Raw genomic sequence first — 18066 nt, forward strand, 5'->3', positions numbered from 1 at the left:
ATTTAACAATGTAGGGATACTTTCTGCTGTACAACAGAGTGATTCAGTTATACACATACACACATTGGACACCCTGACTGTTCCCGGGGCGGGGTGGGGGGGTGGGCAGGGTTAGGTGCCCCCTGGTCCATACAGCCTCTTTCACATCCAGGCAGTCATTGCCATGCTGCTTCCTCCTCTGGCTTGACTCCTGCTTCACTGAATCCAGGGTATGCAGGTGCTGAATGTATGAGAGGTGGCTACAGAAATTGAAGCCTGAATCACCAGCAGTGGCAGCTCCAGAATTTTACTCTAGGAGGGTCTCAGGGTGGCAAGTGGTTGGCAGAAGTGGAGCCTAGAAACCAGGTTTGTTTAGCCCTTAACAAATGTGAGGAGAGGGCCGCATATTATGTTAGGGGTGGGGGAGGTGGGGCCACCCCATATTATTCTCCCTTTACAATCTTGTGGAAGCGGATGCTAATATTCTCTCTCCATCTCAGATGACTGATCCGAGGCAGACAAGGTAACTCCTAAGCCAAGGCCACATAGCTAGTTGATGGCGGGGTTTGAGAGGGGCTAGTGCAGCTTAGCTGGGTTTGTCTGACCCCAAGGCTAACAAGGTTGGTTATCCTGGGCGGAATTTAGCTCGGTGTGACCCACTTCACGCACAAAGGCCAGCCTAGATCTAACGGAGCCGACGATGAGGCTGGAATCCCAGGCTTATCCCTGAAGGAAGGGCGCAGGGGAGGACAAGGGGAACCCAACAAGCTGCTCTGCACTTGCATTTGGAAGACAAAACTACACCTCCCAGGAAGCAGTTCGGCCCTTGCCCGCCCCCTCCCCGCGCTCCGCCTTCCCCGCCCCATCCCTTCCCGGCCTGGCGCGTATATAAGGGCCAAATGGTCCCGCCGAGAGCAGAGCGTGGAGGTGGCGCGGGCGCGGCGGTGGGCCTGGGGGTCGTCACTCCTGCAGCTGGCAGCCGCCGCTCCGCGCTTCCTGCCGCATCTCTCTTGCCCGGCGGGCGCCCATCCCGTCCCGCCCCGGCCCGTGGACCTGCAAACCGAGGCTCAGAGCGGATTTGCCCTAGGGGCTTTCACGAGCTTAGCAGAGGGGTTCCCGGCGGGGTTCCCTGGGGTCACGGGGCGCGATGAGCAGCGAAGAAAGGAGGCGAGGAGCTGCGTCCGGGCTGGGTGCTCTCTGAACGCGAGGAGGCGGGATGCGCTCGCCGGGGTCCATGATGTGCTCGGCGCCCGTCCCTGGGCCCGGGAATGCGGCCGCTGGGGAACCCGGGCCAGCGAATTCGCCCGCGATCTCCGCGGATCCCAGGACTGCCAGCGCTTTGGCCCTAGATGGACGGTGGGGAATGGGGTAGGGGGCTCCGGAACCCCTAACGTGGATTACTTGGTGCATATCGCCCGGGCATGGAAGACCCACCACCTCGTCTCCACCCGTGGATTGATGTCTTCTGCCGAACAGGTCGCTTACCTGGAGGTGAGTTTCCCCGCGATTCCGGGGAAAGGATCTGATTGGACTGCGTCGCTTTATCGAAGGTCTTAAGGTTCTAGGTTGAAATTTTTGTGCTTTTAATCGACATCTTCTCAGAGGTCATTTTAGCCATCCTTCTGCCTCCAGTTGGAGCTGATTCGCCTGGGTTGGTAGTGGTCATCGCCCCATCCTAGGCATCCTGGGTCCTCGCCCTGCCCAACTCCACCTAGCCGCTGGCTGCCTCGGGGGCAGAGCCCCAGCTTGGGGAGAGGCCCGCGTCCTCCGTGCACCCGCCCGACCCGACCCCTTGCACTTATCTTCTCATCTCGTGGCGCTGGAAGGCCCGTTAACTTGGGAGCGGGGCCGTCTCGGTGAGCTCCGGGCGTCCGCCCACTGGCCACCCACAATGCGGCCGGGACGCAGAGCTTGGGGCAGGCGGCTGGACTGAGCCCCTCTCACCGGTAGGGGTGGATGCCGGTCCTTTGGTGAGCAGCTTTACTGCAAGGACTGGGCCATCCGTCAGACGGACGCCAGGACCGTGTGGAAAGGCTTTCGGAACGCGTGGGAGGTGGCAGGAATTCGGTCCAGTACTTCCACCACCCCCCCCCCCCGCCCGCCCCATCAGTGCAGCTTGTTAATGGAAGAGCTTTCCTGTCCAGCACAGGGAGGGGGCTTAGTCTTGAGTCCCGAACTGAAAGCAAACTGCTCCTGTATCCATAGCGCCCACCTCTCCTTGTCCATCTGTCTGGGCGCTGTTTGGATCAGCGCGGTGCCTGTCACTGAGTAAGCCTACAGTCTATGTTTGTTGAATGAATGACTGAGCAAGAGTCCACCTCGATGCACAGATAAACCAGGGACCTCCCTTTCCTTCTCTCTCTTTGTCCTCAACTCCCCGACTTCACCCCTGAAGATGGTTTCCTGGGGATGCTTTCCCAGATGTGAAACTTCCTCTCCTACCTCCGGCCCTGCTGGCAGGGCCAATCCGTTTCTCACCCAGAAGTCCGTCCTGCAAATAAGACTTCTGGAAGCTGTCACGGATCTCTCTTGAACGGTGTGCAGGGTGTCAGTGCCACGAGCACCTGCTTGGGAAGAGAGGCGAGCCAGACACCTGGGGAAGAAAAAAAGGTGCTGTGTGTTGGTACTGCCCCTCCCCCCAGGGGCCTGTGCTCTGGCCACACCCTGGTCCCCGGAACTGCCCACCGTGGTGCAGTAGGTTCTTTGTGGCTCTTCCCCACCCTCTCTGGGAGAAAAGCTGTTGAAATTGTCCCACTGATGGCCTGCAGCCCCACCTCTGCACCCCATCTGAGTTTAATAGTAATCGGTGCCCTTTCATTCTCTTTCACAGAAAACTACACAAAAGTGCGAAAAGCAGGAAAGAAAACACCCCATTCCCACAGTAATGCTGGCAATGTGACATATTTCCTCCACTGCCGAAATCTGGCAATAGATACAACTTTGTTTCCCGCTTTATCCCCCCCACTTTTTTTTTTTCCGACCATTTCCCCACATAATGACTGTATTCTGCTGCAGGCATTGAGTCATAGTTTGCTTGACAATTCCCCCATTGTTGGACCCCAAGGTATTTCCAAATTTTTACCCTTTGAAGTAATGCATTGGTGAGTGTCTTTTGTACATAAGGATTTGTCCACATTTGGAATTATTTCCTTTGGAAAATTCCCAGGAATCACTCTCTTTGCCCTAAGTCAGTCATGCCTGAAATCAGGGGCAGGCCCCTCTTGGTGGACATTTACAAGGTGGGCTTGGAGGAAGTTTGTGCCGCAGCTGGGGGCCAGAGGACAGTAGGAGCCGAGAAAATGCTTCCTGAGTGAGTGCCGTGTTTTGTTTCAATTTGCTGTTCGTGAAGCAAAGAGCTGATCAGCAGTGGCAGGAGAGTAACTTAAAATTTGCCTTCAGGACTAGGATGCCAATTATTTTAGCAATGCCATAGATTCGGATTACTAGGAAGCCGGATTTAAGAGGCTGTCCCTTTAAAAATTACCATTAATTTTGACTTGGATAGAAATCTAGGTAGACCGGAAAGGTGCAGAAATAGTACGAGTTCCCTTATATGCTTCACCCAGTTTCTCTGTGTGTTGATACCTCATATATCCACAGTGAGATGCTCAAAGTGGGGGCCAGAATTCAGTTCAGGATCCTGCGTAGCAGAAAGTACTGTCTTGTAAAAAAGCCTGAACGTGGAGAGGGATCCGGCAAACTGTCTTCTTTAAAAACCACTCCGTCGAGGCATGAGTGACATTCAAACAAATGACACATATTTAATGTATACAACTCACCGAGTTTGGTGAAGACTTGCTATCAAGAAACTGACCCCACAGTTTATGCCGTAAACATACCCGCCACCTCTAAACGTCTCCGCCCTCCCTCTTTATGATTTGATCATTTTTGTTTTGTTTTGTTTTTTGTCTCTTTTTTTTAATTTCTTTTGTTTATTTATTTATTTATTTGTTTATTTTTATTTTCCCACTGTACAGCAAGGGGGTCAGGTTATCCTTACATGTATACATTGCAATTACAGTTTTTCCCCCACCCTTTCTTCTGTTGCAACATGAGTATCTAGATGATTTGATCATTTTTGGTGACAAGAACTCTTAACAGAAGGTCTACCCTCTAAGCAAATGTTTACGAATACAGTGTTGTTAATAATAAATATTTAACAATAGGGGATTGTTAAACTACAGGCGCCTTGCTGTACAGAGAGCTCCAAAGCTTATTCATTGGGGACCATCTTTATTCTGGGGAAGGTTAGCATAGAGAAGTCCATTCCATCTTCTTCCCCAGGTTTACTCACCCCTCCGCCCTATTTATGGCCAGCAGGGCAGATGAGATGTTCCAGGACACAGAGGGGAGAAGACCCTTGACCATGAACGGGAGACGCATCCTTGTGTACCCCCTCCATCCTTCCCTGTGCTTCCCCTGGGGGTGAGCCGTTGAGTAGACATTGGGTTAGAGCCTGATCTGTCCTGACATGCCTTCAGAGGGGTAGGTGGGGGATGACATCCGGGGTGCGTGACAGCCAAGCTCTGAACTGGAGTCCAGTGAGCAGTGTCTGTGCGGGTGACTCACGCTGCCTCAGCAGCAGGTGTGTCAGGTGCTCAGCGTGCAAACCCAGCAAAGGCAGCATTTCCCGGTGATCTGGGCAGATTTAAAGGAACATAGGTTCCAGCCCGGACCTCAGAAAGCAACCTTAGGCTGGGAGGTGATCCCCCCTCCTCTTCAGGGGTGAGGAGAGCCAGCCTGGAGGGGTTTGGGGAAGCAGGGGGTGGAGGCTGGGCCAGCATCTTTGCATAAGAGAGGGTTTGTGTGGAGTTGAGGAAGCCTATGAAAGAAGCCCTTCTCCTGCGCCTGCCCTGGAGACCACAGCAGCCCAAACCTTCCACTAACAATACACACGCAAATTAGGGGTGTCCTCTCCAGCTGGGGGTGGTTGCCTGCAGAGAGTGTAGGTGATGTTTGTTTGGAAAAAGGAAGTTTTGAGGTTGCTTAAGTCTCAGCCAGCCAGCCTTCTGTTGTCCAGAGAGTTTCTCGGTTCCTCTGAGGGTATGGTCGCCTGGCCTTGATTTTTCTTACGCTCCCAACCTTTCCCCTTGCAGTTCGTAAACTGAAAGGCATTCATCTTCTCTCTCCCTCTGCCCCCTTCTCCCTCTGCCCCCTTCTCTCTCTCTCCCCCGCCCTTCGTGCACTGGCACAGGCGCTTTCTATCACCAGCCAGCTCCAGGGAGGATCATAACAGGAAGTCTTGGTGGGAGCGGGGTTGGGGATGTTGTGACTAAACAGTTGGGGAACAGCCCTCTGTCTGTCTACACCTGCCTCGTCCCTCTCCTTGGGGACTCCTCGTGGGCCCTCCCTGCCCAGCTTTTCCCAGATCAGCCAGTGCACTTGAACCTGCTCCCCTAGCACCCCCCACCCCTACCGCCACTGCCTGCACGCTATGAATGAAATGCTTGGAGAGCCTAATAAAAATGAGTATTCTTAGCAACCATCCCCCTTCCCCCACTTTTAGACATTTCTGTGTTGGTTTGTGAGTGCACGGGGCTGGCGGGGGCGGGCAGTGCTCAGAGTCTGCATTTTTAACAAGCTCCCCAGGCTTTTTCACTATGAGTGGACACATTAGGAAACAGGGAGTCCACTGACGTCCTGGCCAGCTAAAGCCAGAACGGAGCCTTTTCCCGCTCAAGTATAACCCAGCCATAAAGCTTTTCTACTCCGCCTCTTCTGAGAAGTCTTCCAGGCTTACCCCCACCTGGTCCGCGCCCCCCCACCCATATACTTATTTGGTTTGTTGGCACGGGCTTTGACATAGAAGTCTTGAAATCAGGTGCCCTTTGTACTTGGTGAGGACAGAAGTGAACTGCATTTGGGTGAACCATAAAGCACTACAGTTCTGGTCTTCAGGACTGAGACCTGCCTCCTTCCCTGGGGGTTGCGAGTTCCCAGGAGCCTGGAAGAGGCCCTTTAAGAGACAGCGCCCTGGGACATTTGTTTGTGTGTCCAGACAGACAGACCCTGCTACTTCTGTGTCTGGCCGGCATGGTCCTGGGCGATGTCCCCTTGTCACCATGGACCTGGTTGGGGTCCTCCGGCCCCTCCCTCCCAGGATGGGTGCTCCCTGCTCACTTCCCAAGAGGGCTTATGGTCCTGAATGAAATTCCTCCCTTTGAACTCTGCCACTGGCGAAAGACGGTCTATGCAAAATCACCCGGGCTCCCTTGCTTCGCCCATGAGGTCTGGGCAGGGAGCAATAGCTGTGCAAAACCAATCTCGGTGGATCACGGGACATGGGAAAGGCCTGGAGGAAGTTTGTAAGCGAGAGGAATGCTGAAGTGGCAGGTTTCTGTCGAAGAATTCCTTTTGTCATGTGAGCCATCCCCTCCTCCCACGTTTGGCGTGTTGGCACAGGTTTTGACATAGATGGCCTGAAACCAGGGGTCTTCCGCACTTGCTGAGAACAGAAGTGGCCCCATTCGGGCAAATGACAGAGGGACTGGGTCTCCGGAAAGAAATCTGACCCGCAGTCCCTTCTCGGGTTCCTCAGGTCCCCAGGTATTTGGAAAAGGCCTGTGTTAGGGTCTGATTTTAATGGTTTTCAGACCCGCCGCCTTCGCCTAAAAGGGGGGCCCTGACCTCGTGTCTCTTTAGTGACCTCCGTCACTGGACCGAGAGCCCCAGCTGGACAGGACGGGACGGGACGGGGCGGGAGGACCACCCTGCCTGCCCGCGGTTCCGCCAGGTCACTCGGGATTTCAGCCAGGCCCTCTGCCATCAGTGGAGGGTTCCCGCTCCCTAATTAGAAACGCCTTTCCAATCACTTGCCTCAGACTTCCCTGCGTGTTCATTCTCCAAATATTGATGCCTGCTGGATGGTTCTTTAGACACTGGTGCAACTGTTTCGGGTCAGCACATGGTCGGTAGCGATTTGGGGGCCAGTGTTGTGCTTTAAGCCTGGAAAAGGTGTCCAAGATACTGGCCTATGGGGACCAGTTCTGCAGCGTGTGACCGAAGCCCTCAAGGGGACAGTTCTAAGGGAGCATTATCGTCTCCGCGCTTGTACCTTCTTCCCTTACATTTAAAAAAAAATCTAACCATTTTGAAAGTTACAGTAAGACGTACATCACATAGAATGACTGTCTGAACCATCCTTACGTGTGCAGTAAAGGCCATTATGTTCCATCCGCACCGTCGCGCAAGTGTCCCCGTCGCCATCCCCAGAACTTCTCTGTCATCCCAAATGGAAACGTTGTGCCCATTAAACGCTGACTCCCCATTCCCCCCACCCCCAGCCCCTGGTAACCACCCTTCTGTTTTGGGTCTCTATCCATTTGACAACTGTAGGTACCTCGTACAAGGAGAATTGTGCTTGTCTTTTCTTTCTGCATCTGCCGTCCTCAGGGCATCACTGAGCATAGGGCCCTCAGAGTTCATCCGTGCTGTAGCCTGTGTCAGAGGTTCCTTCCAACTTAAGGCTGAATAATTTTTCATTCTGTGTCCGTATCACATTTTGTTTATCCTCTATAGCCTGTCGACGGACGCTGGGCTTGTTTCCATTCCGTGGCTGTGAACGATGCTGCTGTGGTCGTGGGGGGGCAACTATCCACTGAGGTCCCTGCTTTCCTTTCTTTCGTGTATGAACCCAGAAGTGGAATTACTGGCTCCTACAGTCATTCCACGTTTTTTGAGGCGCTGCCATACTCTTTGCCAGTGGCAGCTGAAGCATTTTACATTCCCACCGGCAAGGCACGACATTCCAATTTCTCCACATCCTCACCAACCCTTTTTTTTTTTTTTTAAGGGCCGCATGTGAAGGCTCCAGGCTGGGGGTGGAATCGGAGCTGCCGCCGTAGGCCACAGCCACAGCAACCCTAGATCCGAGCCTTGTCTGTGACCTGCACCACAGCTCACGGCAACACCGTGATCCTTAACCCCCTGAGCAAGGCCAGAGATTGAATCCACGTCCTCATGGATACTAGTCTGGTTCATTTCTGCTGAGCCACAACAGGAGCTGCTTTTTTTTTTCCCGATAATAGCCATCCCAGTGGGTGTGAAGTGGCCTGTAACTGGTTTTAAAGGCTGATTGACCAGGGCGGTTAGAATCCACCCCCCTACCCGCTGCAGTGAACACTCAGGGAGCCTGTGGGATTTCCTCTTCCCGTTTTATCTCTGAGGAAGAATCTTCACGCAGAGCTAAGAGCCCAGGAAAGGAAGGGTGGAGAATGGACGTGGATGGCACTCAGCTCTACATCTTTCTAAATTCCCGTCGGGGCGCAGTGGTTAGCGAATCTGACTAGGAACTATGAGGTTGTGGGTTCGATCCCTGGCCTCGCTCAGTGGGTTAAGGATCCGGCGTTGCCATGAGCTGTTGTGTAGGTCGAAGACCTGGCGTTGGCTGTGGCTCTGGTGTAGGCCGGTGGCTACAGATCCGATTAGACCCCTAGCCTGGGAACCTCCATATGTCTTGAGTGCGGCCCTAACAAGACAGAAAGAACGAAGAAAAAAAAAAAAAAAAAAAGGATTGATGATCTAACGGGTTCTTTAGGTCCCAGTTAGTTGCACGGGAGTTTTTCAAATGCCTTTGGGTCCATCCACCTGCCACCTGGGACCACCCCCAACCTGGTGAAGTAGGGGTCGCCCTCATTTTCTAAAAGGAAGTAATGAAGGTGCAGATGAGTGAAATGACACAGGTAGAAACCGACCCCGAAGGACCAGCCCCTAACGCCTGCCCTCGCACCCCTGTGAAAAGTGACTGTTTTGGAAGGGTGGGTGGGGGGCGGGGGAGGGGGCTGGGAAGACAGAGATGGGCTTCACGGTTTGAAAAAACTTGAAGGGGAGGCCTCTCTGTCCACTGGTCTGGGATGGTCATATTTCATAGATTGAAGTTTGCTGGGTGTGGGGGTTTTTTTGAAAAAAAAAAAAAATTAAAACTACTTTTCTATAGAACTCAGCTCTGTCCAGGCTTGGAGCCTGGTAGGGAGAGGTCAGGTTTCTGTGGCATCTTCCGAGGAGCCCGGGCTCAGTGCCTGGGTTAAGATGATCACCTCTGTTCTAGAGTTTTCTTCCTGAAGCTCTGAGTGAGCCCTCCCAGCTCCGTCTGATCCCCGATCCCGTTTGTCATCAGATGTCCCAAGCTCCCGTCAAGCCACAAGGGGGAGGGGCCGTGAGACTTGGCAGTAAGTGGTTTGATTGACCCCAGAGGACCGGGTGTGTCTGCTCTGCAGGTTGCTCTGCTGCTTCGCTTCCCTCGGCCTCTGGACCTTTCTGTACGTGACGGGCGGAAAGGGACCTTGTGTCTCCGGAACCACCGTGAATGTTGTTCTTTTTCAATTTTTTTAAATCATGATTTAAAAAAAATTTAAATTCAGCAACAAGAAACAAAACTATTATTCCTGTGGTTGGGGTGGCAGAACAGGATCGTCTCAAGCCAGGAGGGGGCTTTCTTGTCTTGTGGGGGGGGGCGGGTGCCTCCCTGTGACTCCTGCCCTGCCCGTGACCCTTCCTCCTCTGGCTTCACACCAGACCTGCACCATGGCCCCCGGGTCACGCAGAGGGAGTTTCTGTGACTCTTAGAGAATTGGTGGCCACTGGCAAGCCAGTTGGGAAATGCAGACGTTTGGGTTTTTAATTAAATTTCTTAAGTGGAAACCAGGGATGTCGTTAACCAGGGAGCTGAGATGGTCCTGGCTTCTCGCTCCACCCTGACCTCCGGGCTTTTCCGCCCTTCCTGGAACTGCTTTCCTCATCGCTTCCCGCCGCCCTCTTTCATCCTGGTCCCCCCCTTCCCACCCTCAGCGGTTATTCAAACCTGGTTCCTTTCCTCTTTTCCAAATGTTTGTCTTTGACCTTGTCACCCAGGGCAGCTGCCTGTAGGGCACCCATGTGGGGGAGATGCTTGTGTGGCTGCATGTTCTGGTCCGACTGGCCATTTGATGTCGCTTGTCCCCTGCGCTATGACCCGGCTCTCTTCCTTCGACATTCCCAAGTAAGGGTCCAACAAGCACGAGCCGCCAGGGCAGCTGTGTTATGTCAGGAGGAGAGAGGCCAGCCTTGGGCAGGCTCGAAGCAGGTGGTCCAGAGCCTGTCTGCCCTGGTCCTCTCAGCCCTGGATGCGGGCACTCCCATCTCTAACTCGGAGGCTTAGCGCGTTTAAGGAACACTCTTAAGACCTCAGAGCTTCGAGAGATGGAGCCGTGGTTCAAACTTGGACACATGTCCAGTACTGGGGTCCCCTCCTGCCCCAGTCATCAATGCCTGTGTGACCTGGTGCAAGTTGCTGAGCCTCTCTGGGTCCAAGTCCTCAGCCTTAAAAGAAGGGTATATTGCTGGGGGGTGGGGGCGGTCCCTTTGCGTGTTACAGAGAGATCACCTCTAACTGGCTTAATCCATTGAGTTTGGGGTTGTCCGCCTACCTGAGAAGTCTAGATGGTGTGCTTTGGGGTGATTTTTATCTGCTCTCTGTTTTTCTCCACTTCGTTTCCTTCTTAGCTTTACTTCCCTGGTGGAAGCGGCAAGATCAGAAGCATCGGCTGGCCCCCTGCCTCTGCAGACCCAGAGCAGGAGGCCGCCTTTGTCTCAGGGTTCCTGAGGGCCCACCCTGGGGCAGCGCTCGCCCCTGGCCCCATCCCCGGGACCAGGAGGTAGAATTGTGCAGTGACTGTGCTGTGGTCGCCTTCCTCCCACCTGCATCTGTGGGTGGAGGCAGCCTCCCTCTCCAGAGCAACGGGGATTCTACAAGGTGGGTCAGAGAGACGACATCAAATGTTTACCTCGGATAAATTGGACCACTGGCTAAAATCTGCCAGAGTGTTTTACGTTAGGGGCAGGGCACTGATTCTGTTTACCTATGTGTGGGTCCTACCTGGGAGAGGGCGGGGCGTGTATTGAATGCTCGGCTGATACATGGATGAACCTCAGCAGTTCTTTCCTCTGAATGTCTGAACCCAAGAGTCTCTTTTTTCATGGCACGTGGTCTCGCTCCACTGGGGACCTGGGGAATCCAGCCTCGTCCGGCACAGCCCACACCCCTGGGTTCTCATTTACATGTGGTGGCTGGGTAGCAACCTGCTGCTCGGAAATGGCACCTCTCACTGAGGTTTCTTCAAAGGAAGAAACACCTTCCCTAATTCCGAGCATCTCATGACTAGCGCTGTTGCTCCCGGGCTGCCTAGTAGAAGCAAGTGTGTCCCGTTCTTGTAGGAAGAACCTTGCGATGGGAGCTGGGGGCTGATGGCTTTGCGTATCCTTCTTGTTGGGCTCCTGTGTGTGACAGTCTGGAGAGGAGACGGGGCACCCGGTTTGGTTAGACAGAAGGCCCTTCCTGGAGCTGCCATCCAAGTGGCCTGACGTTGGTGGCTCCATTGTGTTTGCACGTCCATGAGCCGACGCGCCCCAACTTGTGCCCCAACTTCTGGGGGCTCGTGTTAGAGACACACAGCTTCGCTCTCCAGGCTGTGAGCTCAAGGTGGGGGGACCCTATTTTCCTTGCTTCGCTTGTCTGCACGTTACACAGGTAGCCTTTGTTTGAGGAGCTCTGACTCATGCTCAGAGGGGGTGCGAACTCTTCAAGGAAGCCTTGCTGCCTTGGCAGGTGCTCCCAGGTGTCCTCATTTGCCATCGTGTGGGGGAGAAAAAGCTCATTGTCATGGTGATAGATTATTTCCATCCTGGAATCTGAACGGCCTCTTTAGGGAGGGCAGGGAAGTGGGAGGAGGGGTGTGTAAAGTGTTGGATATCCCAGGCAGCTGTTAGCTGCTGTGTTTCCTGTCACCCCATTTAACAGACGAGGAAGCTGAGGCTCGCAGGGCTTTAGTTACTTGTCCAGAGTCACCTTCCTGGTCAGTGGCAGAGCCAGAACTTGATCTGCTTCCATGTTGGCACGTGACTGTCTTTGTCTAGCTCGTCGCCGCAAGCTTGGGTCCCTGTTGCTTCTGGAACCTGTCAAAAGTCACAAATCAAGTGGACTTGATAGCTAGCCTCTCTAGGGGTCTTAGGCAACCGTCACTTCTCCCTCCGCAAAAGCCGTGATACTTTGGAAACAGCGTTTCCTCCTCCTTCTCCCAGTGGAGGTGAGGGCGGAGTGGAGCTAAAAATCGACTGCACGCCCCTCTGTGTGAAGTCAGTGTGAAAATGGCTAATGCCAAGATGCGTCGAAAGGGGCCTGATGGCAAATCCCCAGGAGCTGCTCTCCAGGCTCCAGGCCCTTCCCCCAGTTCTAATTCTTCTGCTTGGCCATCCTCATCTTCCTCTTTATCGATGTAACACCTGGTTCCGAGAGCACACCCTTCACAACTGGCGAGCATGGAGTCAGGATCCAGATACAGGGCTGTTTGTGTGGCAAACCTGGACATTTTCCCACTGTTTTGTCCTGACTCTGCTCGCTTAGGAGGTGCACCTGTCCACACGTTGCATCATCCACGCATGATTTGAGAATCCCCTGGAGGATGCTGAGGCCAGGGCATACGAGTTGGAGTCCCGTTATGTTTTGCATCTCCCGCTGTTGTGGAGGGGCTGGCATCCTCCATAAGGAAGGATTGGCAGGTTGGGTGCCCGTGGTTGGGTGGGGCAGGAAAGCAGACTGGTCCATTGTCAAGGCCGTCAATGGAAGTGTTGTATTGAGGGTTCCACTTGCAGTACCAGGATGGTGCTGCATACACTTGACTCTGAGCTCAACGCTTAGCTGAGCCTTCAGAGCAGACCCGTGGCCAGCTTGCCCTTCTGATGTCATACTCGGAAATTGGAGAGAGCTGTCTGATGTTGTACCATCGTCATCTCCAAATGGGATAAGGACCAGCCCAGCCAAGCACTCACATTGGCCACTGCAAACTCTGTCCTTCTCACAAAGAACCCCCCTTTTTTTTTTCCTTTTTTTTTTCTTTTGGCTGTGCCAGTGGTGTGTGAAAGTTTGGGGGCCAGGGATCAAACCTGAGCCACAACTGTGACAATGCTGGCTCCTTAACCAGCTATGCCACCAGGGAACTCCTAAGGAACCTTTTAATGATATGATTGGGAGGGTAGAGAATGGAGTCTGTGTGGCCTTGAGGTTTGGGGGAGCTGATGGGAGTCAGCGTGTCTCATTCATGGGACCAGGTAGACAGAGTCTTGGATTTCGCCTCTCATGTATTCTCTCCCCGCCTCTTGGCTTTAACCCTGTGTCGATTTTAAAGAAATGGATCCACTCCATGGCTCCGTCTGCTTGGCCTGCCGTTGCATCTCTGCTCTGAATGTTGCTGGATTTCATTGGGGAAGAAAATTCCCATGTTCTACCCAAAAGGTCCAGTTCACTCTTGGCTTTCTTCTTGGAAGTGCAGGCTTGGGGCTGCAACTCCATTGACCTAAGTGAGATGGCTTGTGTAAAGCTGGAACGCGCCCTCTGATGGGCAAGGCCAACGTGGCGAATGACCAGCCCCAGGAACCTCTGTTGGCTTGAGGGAGCAGGTGGGAGTAGGAGTCAGTGAGGTTAAGCCTTCCTTCCTGGGGTCGGCAGGGAGCTTCTCTCCACCCATTTGTCCCTGTGACCCGTTAGCACAGGGTCATAGAATCTAATACTCTTTTTTCTTTCTTTTTTTTTTTGTCTTTTTGTCTTTTCTAGGGCTACACCCATGGCATATGGAGGTTCCCAGGCCAGGGGTCTCATTGGCGCTGTAGCCGCCGGCCTACACCAGAGCCACAGCAACGCGGGATCCAAGCCATGTCTGCGACCTACACCACAGCTCACGGCAACGCCAGATCCTCAACCCACAGATTGAGCAAGGGCAGGGATCGAACCCACAACCTCATGGTTCCTAGTCGGATTCCTTAACCACTGAGCCACGACGGGAACTCCAGAATCCAGTATTCTTGTCCAGCAGTTCTGCAGATTCTGCTTGAACAAGCTCAGCGTCTGCTTGCTAACTCTCTACTTTTTGTTTTTTGGCTGCAGTGAGCAGCCACTTGATGAGGGCTCTCAGTTCCCAGACTAGGGATTGAACCCCGGACTGTGGCAGTAAAGATGCCAAGTCCTAACCACTAGACCACCAGGGACCTCCCTCACTCTCCGCCTCTGCCATGTTTTCTTTATCATTCAGCCTTTCCCTTCCCTGAACTTCTATGGCACCGACAACCTATAAGGTTATCCACTGCTGCATAATATTATATATTGTTTCCTACGCATGGGTCTTTTTTCCTCACTACCATCAGCAGCGGGCATTCTCTGATTTCACCTGCCCTGATGCCTGCTCCAGTAAAGACAGTCTATACTCAGTGCCCTGACAGGTCCGGGGCCCATGCTGGTCTGCCTTTTTGCTGCTGTGTGTCTGTGGATGCTGGGTCCACGGATGCTGGCTGGGTTATCCCAACACCGTCCCCTGGAAAAACCGCTCATGTCTTGCTCTGGGAAGGTGGTGCGGGCCTTTGTGTGCGGGTGGTCCCCAGTGCTGTATGCGTCCCTCCCTTGTGCCTCAAAATCAAGGCTCAGCCGATTTTGGTTTTGCCCCGTTTTCAGTCTCCTGATTTGCCTTGTGGTTTGGGGCGAGTTTACACCTCATCTCAGAACCTTGCTTTTCTCTGCGCACCTGTCCTTTGGCTGTGGACCAGGTGCGTCCTGGGTTCTTTTCGGTGTGGAGGGCGGCTCCTTGTTTCCCTGGCTGTTGGGGGGATGGCCACGCACGCGGTAGGCCGGGGAAACGCCTGAGTGTTCTCTGTGGTCACCGTTCCCCGCCCTCTGGAGAAGTTCGGCTCGGCTTCCTGGAGACGTTCTCAAGTCAACATAAACGCAAACAAAACACTCAGCGGGTTCGCGGGGCAGTCTCTATAAGACATCATGCGTTTGGGGTGTCTTCAGAAATCCGTTAGGTGACCTTCTACCAACATAAACACCTCGAGGAGTAAATGACCCTCCTTGGCCTGTGGATGGAGAGAATTTTTTGTGGGTTTTTTTTTTGTTGTTTGTTTGTTTTGTTTTTTACAGCCACATCCACAGCTTATGGAAGTTCCCAGGCTAGGAGTCGAATCAGAGCTGCAGCTGCCGGCCTACACCACAGCCTCGTCTGCAGCCTACACCACAGCTCGTGGCAATGCCAGATCCTTAACCTGCTGAGCCAGGCCAGGCATCGAATCTGAATCCTCATGGACACTGTGTAGGGTTCTTAACCCGCGGAGCCACAACAGGAACGCCAAGAATTTTTTTTTTTTTTTTTTTAACTTCAGGGCCTCCAGGCCCTCTGCTTCCTTCTTCCCAGATGAACATTTGGCCTCAAACTGCCTTCAAAGGATCGCTCCTTCAGGACAATGCGGTCGAGGCCCTTCCCTTAGGTTAAACATGAGATTTCTTTCCTCCTGGCTGGTGGGGTCACAGCCTGGACTGGAGAGGCCGACTGGGAGCCTGGAAAGCAGATCCTGCCCCAGAGCCTCTGATCTGCTGGCCTTTCTGTTGCCGAGATGCCTGGTTTTAACCCAAATTGCTCTTCAGGGTGGGAAGTCCTGCTCACATCCCCTCCCCACCCCCTTCCTCTTAGGAAAGAAAACCCTGCCCCCTTTCAGCATGTGTGTCTTTAAGAATTCCCTCCATTGTCGCCTGGGGACAGAGACCCTTCTGTGAGAGTCTGTTGGAGGCCTGTCCTGGGTGACACCCCGCCCCCTGTATTAAAAGACCATCAGAACAAGCCCCCCATTCTCCTCTGGAGAGGGTCCCTCTGTCCCAGGCCAAGCCACTCTTAAGGGTGCATTTGTCTCGGGACACTCAGTTTACAAAGCCTGCTGGAGTGTCACATAAACCCCCTCAGACCTGCTGGAGGGGAAGAGGACAAAACTTCCTTTATTTTCACCCCGGGGTCGGGGGTGGGGGGAGACCTGTGCTGGAGCGTGGGGGTCTGAGCACCCTCGGAGGGGGCCACGGCGGGACTGGGGCGGCAGAGCTAAGGGTCGTTATCTTACCATTTTATTTTGAGGGGAAGCCTCTGCCCGAATTCCCTCCCCTCGCCTCTCCCTCTAAATCGCTGAGACGCCCCTTGTCGGGATGGTCTTGGTTTTGCCGGGGAGAAAGTCCTAGTTTCTTCCAATTGACTATTTGGGTTTAAAAAAAGCCCGACAAAAACACCTCACCCATTCGATAGGCCAGGCCCCGCTCTGTGTGTGTGTGTGTGTGTTAGAAGATTCTTGATCTGAGAGCCTTTGGGTGGTAAACATTGTGGATGAACCTAGCCACCTGTGTGTGTGTGTGTATGTGTGTGTGTGTGCGCGTGTGTGCACGTGCTCTGTCAAAGTGCATCCAACTGGTGCCTGGGCTCCCTGTCCTACAGGTGGCTGTAGCCTTAACTCTCTGGCGTCACCTTGCTCTCATGGCCCAGGGCTTTTCATTGTCATGTCAGCGAGAGCTTTCTGTCCATGTTGGGCTGTTTGTGGGGCACCTGCTAAACGCCAGGCACGTGTGCAGATGTCTCCACCCCTGCAGCATCTTCCGGACCTGGAATGCTAGGCTCAGAGAAGGAAAGTGTCTTCCCTGATGCCACCCAGCCCTGCTGGGTCTGCTGCTAAAGCCTTTGCTGCAGAGCTGGGGGCTGGGCCGGAGGGCCCATGCAGCTACAGGGCAGGTGGGGGTGCTGCGGGGACTGAGGGGACCCTGCCTTCCTGCGCTGGCTGCGGTCTGGGACCTGTCCCCTCCCTCCCCACCTCTCCCCAGCCCCTTCACCCTGGCCCTGGCCAGGCATCTGCCTCTTAGGGGCTGGGGAGTGAGGCCGTGGGTGGGTAGCAGTCTGCTCCCGTCCCTCACACTGTGTGCCCTGGGAGGGCTCAGCGTCCACGTGCACCTGTTCCCGCGGGGAAGCGGCAGAGGCCACAGCCTGTGGGCTCAGTCGGGGCCTGGAGGGAGGCGCCTGGCTGACTTGGCAGACAAACGGATAGGGAAGCTTGTTGGAGCTGAGGCCCAGAAAGAGCTGTCCTGCTAAGGTTCTTAGAGAGGGGAACCCCGACCCAGCTGCTGGCCCCCAATCTGAGACCCTCTCCTCTCATTTCCTCTTTTCGGGGCGGCGTGGTGGGCCCTGGGGGCTGACCTGTTTGTGAGTCGGGGAGGGCCAGAGGGCTGCTGCTGAACTTCCTGGGTTGCCTGTGGTCCACCGAGCAGCCCGCCCTTCTTCTTCCTTCCAGGAGTACAGCCTGGAGGAGGCGGGGTGGGGGGACTGAGGCAGTGGGAAGGGCCTTCCCAGCCGGGCTGCACAGCCCAGTTTAGAGCCCACATTCACATGTCACCGCTGCCAGGGGGAGGTTCCTGGGCCTTCCTGGGTCCAGCTGCGCCCACCTGTCCTCCAGGACCTGGAGGGTGTTCTGTCCTGGGCCTGCCTAGAGTCTGTGACCCAGAAGAGCAAGGGTCACCCCTGAGATGCTGGGCAGTGATGGAGGGGACACCTTGGGGAGAACTTGACCTCTGGTCAATGGCAGAAGCTCCCGGGATCTGCAGATGGACCTCCTGCCCCAGGAGGGGCCCGTCCCAGAAGGACCACTGCATTGTGAGCAGGGCCAGGTGACAGGCCGGGGAGAGGCTGCAGGAGGGGTGGGGGGAGAGTGGTTTGGGGAACTCAGGATGGAGCTGGAGGGGGCCGCGTGAGGCACAAGCTGGGCTCCATTCCATGGTTGTCGGACCTGTGGACACGTGTGCCTGCACACGGGAGGGTTGGCGGGGTGGGAGGACAGAGCAAAAGACAGGAGACAGAGTTCTTGTCTTGGGTGGGGGTGGGGAGGGGCGTGACGGTGGGGGTGAAGTCGGGGGCTGGACAGTAGCCTTGTTGGAGAAACAGCGGCTTCTCCATCTTGGACAGTTGGAGGGTGGGTCCCTGTACCCTCGGAGTGGTCCTGGGTGAGGCTTCCAGAACTTGGCCAAGGAAGCCAGAATTACTGTCCTGAAGCCCCTGCCAGCCCCCAGGGACACTTACACCATGATGGCAATGTCCATCAGGTGGGGCTGGACGGCAGGTAGATATGGACCGAGTCCCCGCTCATCCGTCTGTCCCTTCCGACGGGTGGCTGCCTTGCCAGGTCTGCCCTGGTCCCTTCCTGCTCCCAGGCTCTGACTCCTCCTTTCACCCGGGTGCGTGTATTGAACCCACCGAGCACGTGAGGTGTGGC

The 18066-nt window shown here is 54.6% G+C and overlaps 1 long non-coding RNA gene across 50 annotated transcripts in view; it reads left to right on the forward strand.

Annotated features, from left to right (window-relative positions):
• The first annotated feature begins 896 nt into the window (after positions 1 to 896).
• Positions 897 to 18066, forward strand: part of LOC102165318 (uncharacterized) — a 387409-nt gene continuing 370239 nt past the window's right edge. For all 50 annotated transcript variants that reach the window (XR_014820740.1, XR_014820744.1, XR_014820748.1 and 47 more), the window contains exon 1: positions 897 to 1470. This is a non-coding gene — a long non-coding RNA (uncharacterized LOC102165318). The remainder of the gene's footprint in view (positions 1471 to 18066) is intronic.

This window comes from Sus scrofa, chromosome 12 (assembly GCF_054392235.1).
Source record: "Sus scrofa isolate SSC_HxYL_T2T_F1_AM1 chromosome 12, Sscrofa_HxYL_maternal_Yorkshire_Landrace_v2.0, whole genome shotgun sequence".
NCBI classification, from domain to species: Eukaryota; Metazoa; Chordata; class Mammalia; order Artiodactyla; family Suidae; genus Sus; species Sus scrofa.